Source organism: Corylus avellana, chromosome ca3, assembly GCF_901000735.1.
Source record: "Corylus avellana chromosome ca3, CavTom2PMs-1.0".
NCBI classification, from domain to species: domain Eukaryota; kingdom Viridiplantae; phylum Streptophyta; class Magnoliopsida; order Fagales; family Betulaceae; genus Corylus; species Corylus avellana.
Genome location: NC_081543.1, coordinates 29,027,360 through 29,038,465, shown reverse-complemented (window position 1 = coordinate 29,038,465; position 11,106 = coordinate 29,027,360). Strand labels below are relative to the sequence as shown.

The following is an 11,106-nucleotide window of genomic DNA, read 5'->3' as shown; positions in this document are numbered from 1 at the left end:
GACACGTCAATATTTTAGGAGTGTTGACATGGATTTTCGTTAATTTTTGGACAGAATTTAGACAAAGATACTATCTCAATTTTTAACCATTATTGAAGTATCATCTGTGATATAAAATGAAACCGAATGAACAAAAAATAAAGTTGTTAAACTGCTGAGAGCCAAAATGTATTTAATCATAAAAACTTTTGACAAAATAAAACGCAGGATTATAGGCTTTATTATTTCAAAGGAAAGAGTTTTCCTCCAACTCAATCTATAAAATTGACATATGTCATTTTTTTAATAACATATTTTATACATCTCACATATTATTAAAAAAACACACATATTATTTTTATAAATAAAGTTGAAGAAAATTATTCCAACCCAATTCAAAGAAAAACTGTGTCATATTTTGAAATAAGATCTCTACGGTAAAATGGAATTTGAGATTCTGATCGGAGAAGAAGTACAAATGACAGGAAACCTACAGAGGTTATGGGATTTATGTGGGTCCCCGTTTGTCTTAATGGTCAAGAAAAGCAAAGAAATAAAAGCCGCAGTTGGAAGGGCTCAATGCAGCGTTAGAGGAAGCGAAGAAGGAGCATTCTCGTTGGAAGTATGAGTGAAGAAGCTGCTGACCATGACCATCGCCCTCTCGTCCTGTTGCACCGCCTCCCCTCCTTCGCTCTCCCATTCGGGGACCACTTGCACACCGACTTCCGCCTCCTCGACCCACACGCCTCCACCGCCGACGACGAGCCACCTCATGCCTTCCTGTCCCGCCACGCCGCGTGCATACGGGCCCTCATCTGCGTTGATCCCACCCCAGTTACTGCCGACGTGCTCGACCTCCTTCCCTCCCTTCGGCTCGTGGTGACCCCCAGCGCCGGCTTCGACCACATCGACGTCGCCGAGTGCGGCCGTCGTGGCATCGCCGTCACCAACGCCGGCAACGCATTTTCCGAGGACGTTGCCGACTATGCTGTCGCGCTGTTGCTCGATGTTCTGCGCCAAGTATCGGCCGGTAACAGGTTCGTTCGGTCCGGGTTGTGGCCTCAAAAGGGAGAGTACCCACTTGGCTCTAAGGTTAGTTGGTTTTTCGGGTTCATACTTTTTTGAGCAAATAGTATTTGATATGGATTTCCTGGATTGCATTAGAATGTTTCGTGAGTGAATTAAATATGAGAAAAATCTGAGAATTTTATTCATAGATTTTGGTTGCACTTTTTATTTATGAAATTGTAACTGACACGTAATTATTTGAGCTAAAAATTTACTAAATGCACCCAGTATAGTGGCCATTACGGAACAGGATCCTCTCCATTTCAAATGAATTAGTTATAGTGGAGGAGTATTTTTGTCTTTTCACTTTTTGGTGAGACAAAAATACCCATACACTATAACTAACTGATATTATTCAGTTCATTTGAAATAGAAAGCATCCTAATTCACAAAGATAATAATTTATTATTCTACAAATCCCACAGTAATAATTGATATATGCCTTATTTGCTCATGGGAATTATTAAATTGGTTCATTAATCTTTGCTTTATGAGCATCATCTGATTGGCTTACTAATCTGATACACCTGCATCTTGCTTAGATAGATGAACTGGTTATGATTGCAGTTAGGGGGAAAGAGTTGGTATCGTGGGGCTGGGAAGTATTGGCTCAGAAGTTGCAAAAAGGCTTGTGGGATTCGGCTGCAGGGTTGCGTGCAACTCAAGGAACAAAAAGCCATCTGCACCCTACCCTTACTATGCTAATGTCTGTGACCTAGCAGTTGACAGTGATGTTCTTGTTGTTTGTTGTCCACTGACAAATGAAACTCATCATATAATCAACAAAGATGTTTTGACAGCATTGGGAAGGGATGGAGTTATTATTAATGTTGGACGTGGTGCTCTTGTTAATGAAAAGGAACTGGTGCAATTTTTGGCTCGAGGGGAGATTGGTGGTGCAGGTCTTGATGTGTTTGAGAAGGAGCCCGAGGTGCCAAATGAGCTATTTGCCAGGGATAATGTTGTCTTGTCTCCACATCATGCTGTCATGACACCAGAATCATTCGAAGCCTTGTTTGAGGTGATCATGGCCAACTTGAAGGCTTTCTTTTCAAATAAACCTTTGCTCTCTCCTGTCCAGCAAGAATGAAGTATTATTCACATGAGAAGTGCTAGACTTACAACCATTTTCACAAATAGAATTGTACAAGCTGACGTGGAAATCATGTGGCTCTGCCACGTTGGTTTTTTTTTATTATTATTCTTTCCTTTTTCTCATTCTTTTGTTTTTTTCTTCCTTCTCTTTCTCTTTTCTCAACTTTCTCCATTTGCCTTTGTCCATTTGCAGAGAGTGATGGAGTGTGTGAGACGATGAGAGAGAGAGACGCAAAGAGAGAAGAGAGAAAATTTTGGGACAGAGGGAGGGAGAGATGAACAGGCAGTGAGATAGAGAGAAGACCTAGAATCAAATGCTCACAAGAATCCATGGCTACCAAAATCAACACAAGAAAACCCAACTATAACCAAGAATTAAAAACAGAAGGGAACAATTTATATCCTTGAAGAACCCATTTTTCTGAAACTTCTCTCTCTCTAGCTCTCTGTCCCTCTGTCTTTGCTCATTTTCTTCCTCCCTGAAACTCTCAGCCAGCTCTCTTTCTTCCCATCCTCACGCCATCTCTGTTTTCTCTCAAATCCCACTCTCTCCCTGCATCTCACTCTACTCTGCCTTATGCCCATCTCTGTCGCCATCTCTGCTCCTTCACGAGCTCTCTCAGCTCCGTCCCTCTCCCTCTCTTTCTAGGTCTTCTCTCTTCTCTCCTTGCATCCCTCTCTCTCATCGTCTCACACTCTGTCACTCTCTGCAAATGACAAAGGCAAATGGGAGCAGGTGAGAAAAGAGAGAGAGGGAAGAAGGAAACAAAAGGATGAGAAAAAAGAAAGAATAAAAACAAAAAAAAAACCAACGGGCAAAGCCACGTCGGCTTGTTCAATTCTGTTTGTGAAAGTAGTTGTAATTCTAGCATTTCTCTTATTCACATATGGATGTGTAAATTAGAAGGTTTCCAACAATAAAAACTCCCAGGACTAAATTCAATCTATATTCTAAAATCCTTAAAAACCAAGCCTGTTTGTTGACTCAATACTCATTTTACTTTTATCTCACGTCAAAACAATTTTTCAAACACAACACAAAAAACCCCTCTTAAAAAAGGTTATCAAACACCGTCATACTTTTCTTTAAAATTTCTAGCAGCGAAATAATCGGAGTTATGAAGCAATTTTTAACATTGTTTTGCCATTAAAGCTTTTTTGAAGCATTCTAAATGTCGAAATTCCAATCTACCTACCATAGATCTCTTAGAACTTCATTTTAAACCAACTCATCCAATGGATCTTCTGACTCTTGCTCTTCGATGCTCACCAAAATCTCTACAAGACCATTGGCGGTTGAAAGACACTCATAATCTAAGTAGGGATAACTTGAATTATCGCTTTCAAGAGAATCTCTTTCCCCGCTTGTAATACAAACTCCACCTTCCAATTATGTATCTTGCTCCAAATTCTGCCATTTTATGCTTTTGAAAGTTTTAGTCTTGGACTTTCCAATCAACACCGGAAAGCCTAAATATTTATCATAACTTCGAGACTAAGCATATTTGGGATTATGTTTGAGAAATAGAGCTTTTAAGTCAAAAAAATGTTTTTTTGGCAACAGCTTTATTTTAAAACTTTTACCAAAAATAATTTTGACAATTTTTAAGCTTTTTAGACCTTTAAAAACACTTTCAATTTTTTTGACCAAACGAATATTTTTTTTCTTCAAACAATTTTTTTTAATATTAAACATATTTTTATGCTCTTCAAACACACATCCAAACAGACCCAACGAGTGTCTTATCATTCGAGCTCCTTGCTGCCATAACAACACCTCTATCAACCTTTTTTATAATTGCTCCATGTACACTTTGACCTATTGAATCGCAAATCATTTAGTTGTCGTATCTTCTAAAGGCTACCATTTGTCCTTCAGTCATTGGTGCTACTCCAAATTTTTCTAATTGGTCAATTATCTCATTAATATCCCGGAAAATATAAGCATGGGTAAGGTGAATGACCTTGGAATTGAAGTTGTGCTACTCCAAACTCTTACTTGAGTTGTGTTTTGTTAACCTCTGGTCAGTGGTAGCCGGTAGGTGAAAATGAATGTTGCATGCAGAATTATCTTCCCTTCTTGCCTTTTTTTTTAAAAAAAAACAAAAAAACTTTATTTTAGATTCTGAAGTAAGTACTACGCATTTTGAAGAAACTCCCCAAATTTTAAAAATTCTACATTTGATTTAATTGATCCATCTCTGTCAGATTCAGCCATTAACCTTTAACGAAAACGCATAAAAAGACTAAATTATCCTTCTACTTAAAAAAAAAAAAAAAACTAATAATTTGAAATTAAAGATCGATTTAAAATTTTATAAAAGTTAGGGATATAAAGGTTATTTTTATCATTATTAACGTTTAAAATTTGACGAATGACGTACATTGCATCAAATTAAAAGTTCAGATAAGTAAAATTAAGAATTTTTAAATTTGAGAAAATCTTATCAAAATACGTGATAATTTATGAGTCTTAAATGAAAAAAAAAAAAAAAAAAAAAAAAAACAATTGAACACACCCATGTGACTCATTTGAGTTTCAATTGCTTTTGACATAATCGATCCCCATTCTTCATGCAAAAACACCATGGGGGCTCCAAGTCATCTGCATCATTTAAAAGCTTGGAAGAGATCCATATGTTATAATGCAATAGCCATAAAAATCTCAAGTGACAAAAGGCTACCAGTCTTATCGGTGGGTAGGACCACATTAAATGTTGCATTTAATTTTAACGTTTTCTTATATGACACAATACAGTCAGGGCCGGCTCAACATATTTTGGGGCCTTAGGCAAAACTTTGAAATTTGGCCTAATTTTTTTTTTTTTTTTTAAGTAACAATTTTTTTTTTAATTCAATTTTTTCTATTTTAAAGTAACATATATATATATATATATATATATATATATAGCAATAGATCGATTTAGATACATCAATAACATTTTTATTATCTTCTAATTCTTTTGGATGAGTTTCTTGTTCATTTATGAGTTTTTTACCTAAATTATCCTCAATATTTTGTTTATTGCTAATAACAAATTTATTTAGAGCTCATTTTTGAGATTCAATCAATTTGTCTTTATTATTATTATTATTATTATTATTATTATTATTTTAAGTTTTTCATATCCAGATGCATATTTTCTAATAGACATGTTTAATTAAAAATACTAACAAATTAAACAAACACGATTTATCAAAAAAAAATTATGACTATAATAAAATAATGACAAAAATAGAACAATAAAACCTGATTTGGCAAAGGAATTATGAAGCAGTTCTTGGAGATAGGACAAGAGACTTAGTCACTCGGAGTCGGAGAGGAAGAGAAAATGATGAGATAGGCAGAGAAGAAAAACTCAGAAAAGAGCAAGCAAAGAGAATAGGTAAAGTGGCAAATATAGAGACTGATATTTAAAATGCCTATGGTTGACAGCAGTTTATATTTTTGGCTCTTGGCTTTCCCTAGATAGCTAAATAATAAATAGAAAATAAATGGTAATATTTTATTTCTAACGTTTATATTTTCTCATCAAAAACAAAAAATTTCTATAAAGAGGGCAAGAGGATGAATGAATGATGTAGGCGTGTACTGTAGTGTCAGGCGTGTACTGTAGCGTCAGGAGCTTTAGGGAATTGGCGTAATGATGTATAAGGCTTTAATGCTTTGTCCTTTTTTAATTTATTTTTTGAATTATTTTTAAAATTTATAGTGAGCTTATTAATTGGGGTCTTATTAAATTGAGACATTAAATTTGGATAAAAAAAAAATTTAGGCCCTATTAAATAACATTTGGGCCTTCAAATTTTTTTTTTGGTCAAAAATAAATTTTTTTTAATTCAAAAATTTTTTTTAGGCCTTATTAAATTGGGGCCCTAGGCGAGGGCCTAACTCGCCTAGGGCCTGAGCCGGCCCTGAATACAGCAACACGTTGCTTATCATGAGCCCCATCATTCGTTGCGTGAGTGTGGACCATATTATACCGACATGTATTTTAGTTATTCTCCAAAATTGACTTGATTTTAAAAATTATTTAGTATCCATTATTCTCTTCCTATCCCATGCGTTTAGAAAATCCTGGCAAGAAAGGGTTTTGCTTAATTATTGAAAATATCATAACGAGTTTGTCGCCACATAGACCTTCTGTGGAAAATAATCTCTCATGGGTCGCACTCAACTTGTCCCAATATGAAGATAATACAACTAGTCACATATGAATAATAAATACAAAACCCATTTCACACATCTATTTTTAATAGAAGTGGTTGGGCAATTACGATTAGCGGTTATTAGCTAAAACTGCTAACTGTAACTGGTTAATAAAATTGGCTAACCGCTTATGTGATTAACTATCAGTTAGCGGTTAATAACCCTAATAACCGTTAACCGCTTTTTAAAGAAAAAAAAAAATCAAAACAACGTCGTTTTTATGGATATGATAGAACCTTACTAGACATCATTTCTAAATTTTTATATATATATATATTAATAAAAAAAAATTAAAAAAAAAAAGAGGTTGTTTCGTGTGTGTATATATGTTGGAACAAGTGGCTCATATTCTATTACTGACCCATTGAATGTAATTAGTTTATGTGGGCCTGGGGACAAATAAGTTGTGGGGGGTATTTTGGGATTTTTCAAACTACTTATAATTATAGTTTTCCTATAAATATGTTATGTTGTAACCCTAAATCATTTAATAGAAAAATATAACCGCTCTCTTTCCTGTGGACATAGGCACATTGCCGAACCATGTAAATCTATGTCTCAACTCTCTCTTGATCTCTCTCTTTTTGATTCTATATTGTTCATCATTGGTGTGCACGATAACAACAATTGGTATCAGAGCCTAATTATATGATGGCTGGGATCGGCACATCTTCTGGGAAATTCGACGTGATGAACTTCGATGGATCCGATAATTTCGAGTTGTGACAGAGACGTGTCAAGGATTTGTTGGTGCAACAAGGGATGGTGAAGGCGTTATATGGGACAAAACCAGAAAGGATGACAGACATAGATTAGAAAGAACTTGAGGTGAAAGCAGTGGCTACTATTCGGCTTTGTCTAGGAGATGACATGATGTATCATGTCATGGACGAAGAATCTTTGGCGGCAGTTTGGTTGAAACTGGAAAGTCGATATATATCAAAGTTGTTGACGAACAAGCTCTATCTAAAGCAGCGGTTGTACGGCTTGAAGATGGCGAAGGGTTCGGATTTGAGCCAACACATCAACGCATTCAATCAGATAATTGGAGATTTGAAGAGGGTTGATGTGAAGTTCGAAGACAAAGACAAGGTGTTGATGCTATTGAATTCACTCCCAACTTTTCCTACGTTTGAGAATTTGGTTACAACTCTGATATGGGGAAAGAGTCATTGGAGTTAAAGGACGTTACAGGAGCCCTGTTGGCTTTTCATCAGAGGAAAAAAATCAACGATAAAAGTTCTCAAGGAGAATGGGCTAGTTGTAAAGGGTAACCAAGAGTGTGGAAAAAGCATTAACAAGGGTGGTTCGAATGACAAGAATTCTCGGTCAAAGTCCAAGAGGAGGAAGGATATCATTTGTTATAAGTGCGAAAAGAAAGGGCATATGAAGCGGAATTGTCCAGACTGGAAAAAGAAAAAGGACGACGAGAATGAAGGTTCCTGAAAATCTGCGAACGTAGTGGAAGACAATTCAGACGATGCTGATGGTGATATACTTTCTGTTGCATCAAATTCAGAGCATCCTGTGGATTATTGGATTCTAGACTCAGCATGTTCGTTTCACGTGACGTCCAACAGAGATTGGTTTGACACCTACAGGTCAGTTAATTCTGGTATAGTTACTATGGGTAATGGTGGACATTGTAAAATTACTGGCATAGGTAATATCATGATTAAAATGTTTGATGATGTGATTAGAACGTTATGTGATGTTAGACATGTACCAGAAGTGGAAAAAAATCTGATTTCATTAGGAACCTTACACTCAAACGGTTATGGTTATAAGTCTGAAGGTAGAATAATGAAAGTAACTAAGGGTGCGATGGTAGTGATGAAGGGGCAGAAAAGTTCAAAGAATATTTATAAACTGTTAGAAAGTATAGTTGTAGGTAGAGTCGCCTCTGTGGAGTGTAAGTTTGATTGTAGTGTTTTGTGGCATATGCGGTTGGGTCATATGAGTGAGTGGGACATGTTGGAGCTTCATAAGAGAAATTTGTTTAAGGGTGTTAAAACGCGCAAGCTTGAATTCTATAAACTCTATGTTCTGAGAAAGCAAAATCGAGTACAATTCAAGATAGCTACACATAAGACAGAGGGCATTCTTGATTATGTTCATTGTGATGTTTGGGGACTAGTGAGGACAGCGTCACAGGGAGGATATATGTATTTCATGATCTTTATTGATGATTTTTCCAAAAAGGTTTGGGTCTACTTCATGCGGCACAAATCCGAAACGTTTATCAAGTTCAAATTGTGAAAAGTTGAAGTGGAGAACCAGACTGGGAAAAAGGTTAAGTGCCTCGGGACAGATAATGGAACTGAGTATACAAACGACAAGTTCAAAGATTTCTGTGAGCAGTATGGTATAAAGAAACATTTCACAGTACACAAGACACCACAACAAAATGGTGCGGCGGAAAGGATGAATAGGTTTATTGCAGAGAAAGCACGGTGTCTCAGGTTGAATGGTGAACTTGCAAAGATTTTCTGGGCAGATGTAGTAAGTATGGCATGCTACTTGATTAACAGGTCACCAAGGGTAGCACTAGATGGGAAAGTTGCAGAGGAGGTGTGGACAGGTAATCAGGTAGATTACTCTGGTTTGAGAGTATTTGGTTGTCCAATTTATGTGCACATACTTAGTGAAGAACGATCAAAGCTTGATCCAAAGTCTAAACAGTGTGTCTTTCTCGGATATGGGAAAGGGGTTAAGGGTTACAAGTTTTGGGATCCGAAGGCAAACAAGGCGGTGATCAGTAGAGACGTGATATTTGATGAAAATTTCATGTTGAAGAGTACTCAGGGTAAAGAGATGCAGGTACCAGAAAGCAGTAGTAGTGATAAGCAGGTGGTGCAGGTGGAGTTAGAGACTCCTGTGGAGGAGAACACTTCTCAGGGTACAAAGACCTCTACTTCAGGAGTTAAGGAGCATCACACTATAGTCACAGACAGGCCTAAACGCACTATCAGGCCACCAACCAGGTATGGTTTTGAAGACATGATTTCTTATGCTCTTGCCATCAGCAGCAGAGATCCTACAACTTTTCAAGAGGCTGTCAATAGCCAAGAGAAGAGCAGATGGATGGGTGCTATGGCGAAAGAGATTGAGTCTTTGGATAAAAACCAGACGTGGGATTTGGTGGAGCTTCTAGAGAGGAAGAGGGCGATAGGGTGTCAATGGGTGTTCAAGAAAAAGGAAGCAGTATCAGAAAAAAGGGGGAGAAAAGTTCAAGGCTTGCCTAGTAGCAAAGGGTTATTCACAGCAGAAGGGGGTTGATTATGAGAAAATATTTTTCCCAGTAGTCAGACATACTTCCATCAGAGCAGTATTGGCGTTGGTAGCTCATTATGACATTGCATTGGAGCAAATGGATGTGAAGACAGCTTTTCTCCATGGTGATTTGAAGGAGCAGATTTACATGGAGCAGCCAGAAGGGTTCAGTCAACCTAGACAAGAGCACTTGGTTTATAAATTGAAGAAGTCACTTTATGGGCTGAAGCAGTCTCCAAGACAGTGGTATAAGCGGTTTGACTCCTATATGATCAAAATTGGCTACAAGAGATATGAGTATGACTGTTGTGTGTATGTGAGGAGCCTTGATGATAACTCATTTATTTTTCTGTTACTATACATTGATGATATGCTTATTGCAGCTAACAATATAGTGGAGGTTAACAAACTGAAAGTTTTGTTGAGTAGAGAATTTGACATGAAGGATTTGGGCGCAACCAAGAAGATTCTTGGGATGGAGATTCGCAGAGACAAGGATGCCAAGAGATTGTGGCTATCTCAAGCCGGCTATGTGAAGAAGGTGTTGGAGAGGTTTAGCATGGAGAATGCGAAACCGGTAAGCACACTTTTGGCGAATCATTTCCATTTGTCTACCTTACAGTGTCAAAAGACAGTTGAAGAAACTGAAGTCATGTGTAAGGTCCCATATGCCAATGCAGTTGGGTGTTTGATGTATACTATGGTATGTACTAGGCCAGATTTGGCTCATGCAGTCAATGTAGTGAGCAAATTCATGGCGAATCCAGGGAGATAGCACTGGGATGCAGTTAAATGGATTTTCAGATATTTGAAAGATACTATAGAGTATGGTATCACTTTTGTCAGACAGAAAAGTAATTTGTCAGTTGTCGGATATGTGGATGCAGATTATGCAGGGGATTTGGATGACAAGAGGTCGACCACAGGTTATGTGTTCACAAGAGGCGGAGTACATGGCGGCGGCTGAGGCTGCAAAGGAAGCTCTGTGGCTTACAGGGTTAGTCAGGGAGCTGGGTATTCAGCAAGGCGAAGTTCCGTTGTATTGTAATAGTCAGAGTGTCATTTACTTGGCAAAGAACCAAGTGTATTATGCTAGAACCAAACACATTGATGTGAGGTTTCACAAGATTAGAAAATTGGTTGCTACAGGTGAATTGTTACTTGAGAATATTCACACTTCTGAGAATGCAGCGGACATGTTGACGAAGCATGTTACGCCAAACAAGTTCAAGCATTGCTTGGACTTGACATATGTCTCCAGGTGCTAGAAAGGAGAGGAGAGAAGACAGCATCCCCAAACCTATTAGTTCCAGGTGTAAGCCCAATACTTGATTATCTTCAAAGAAGTGAATATTCGCCAAGGTGGAGATTGTTGGAACAAGTGGCTCATATTCTACTATTGGCTCATTGGGTGTAATTAGTTTATGTGGGCTTGGGGTTTTCTAAAGTACTTATAATTAGGGTTTTCCTATAAATATGTT

The 11,106-nt window shown here is 37.4% G+C and overlaps 1 pseudogene; it reads left to right on the top strand.

The window, feature by feature from the left end:
- Positions 1 to 563: 563 nt before the first annotated feature.
- Positions 564 to 2,156, top strand: LOC132176536 (glyoxylate/hydroxypyruvate reductase HPR3-like; annotated as a pseudogene).
- Positions 2,157 to 11,106: the final 8,950 nt, after the last annotated feature.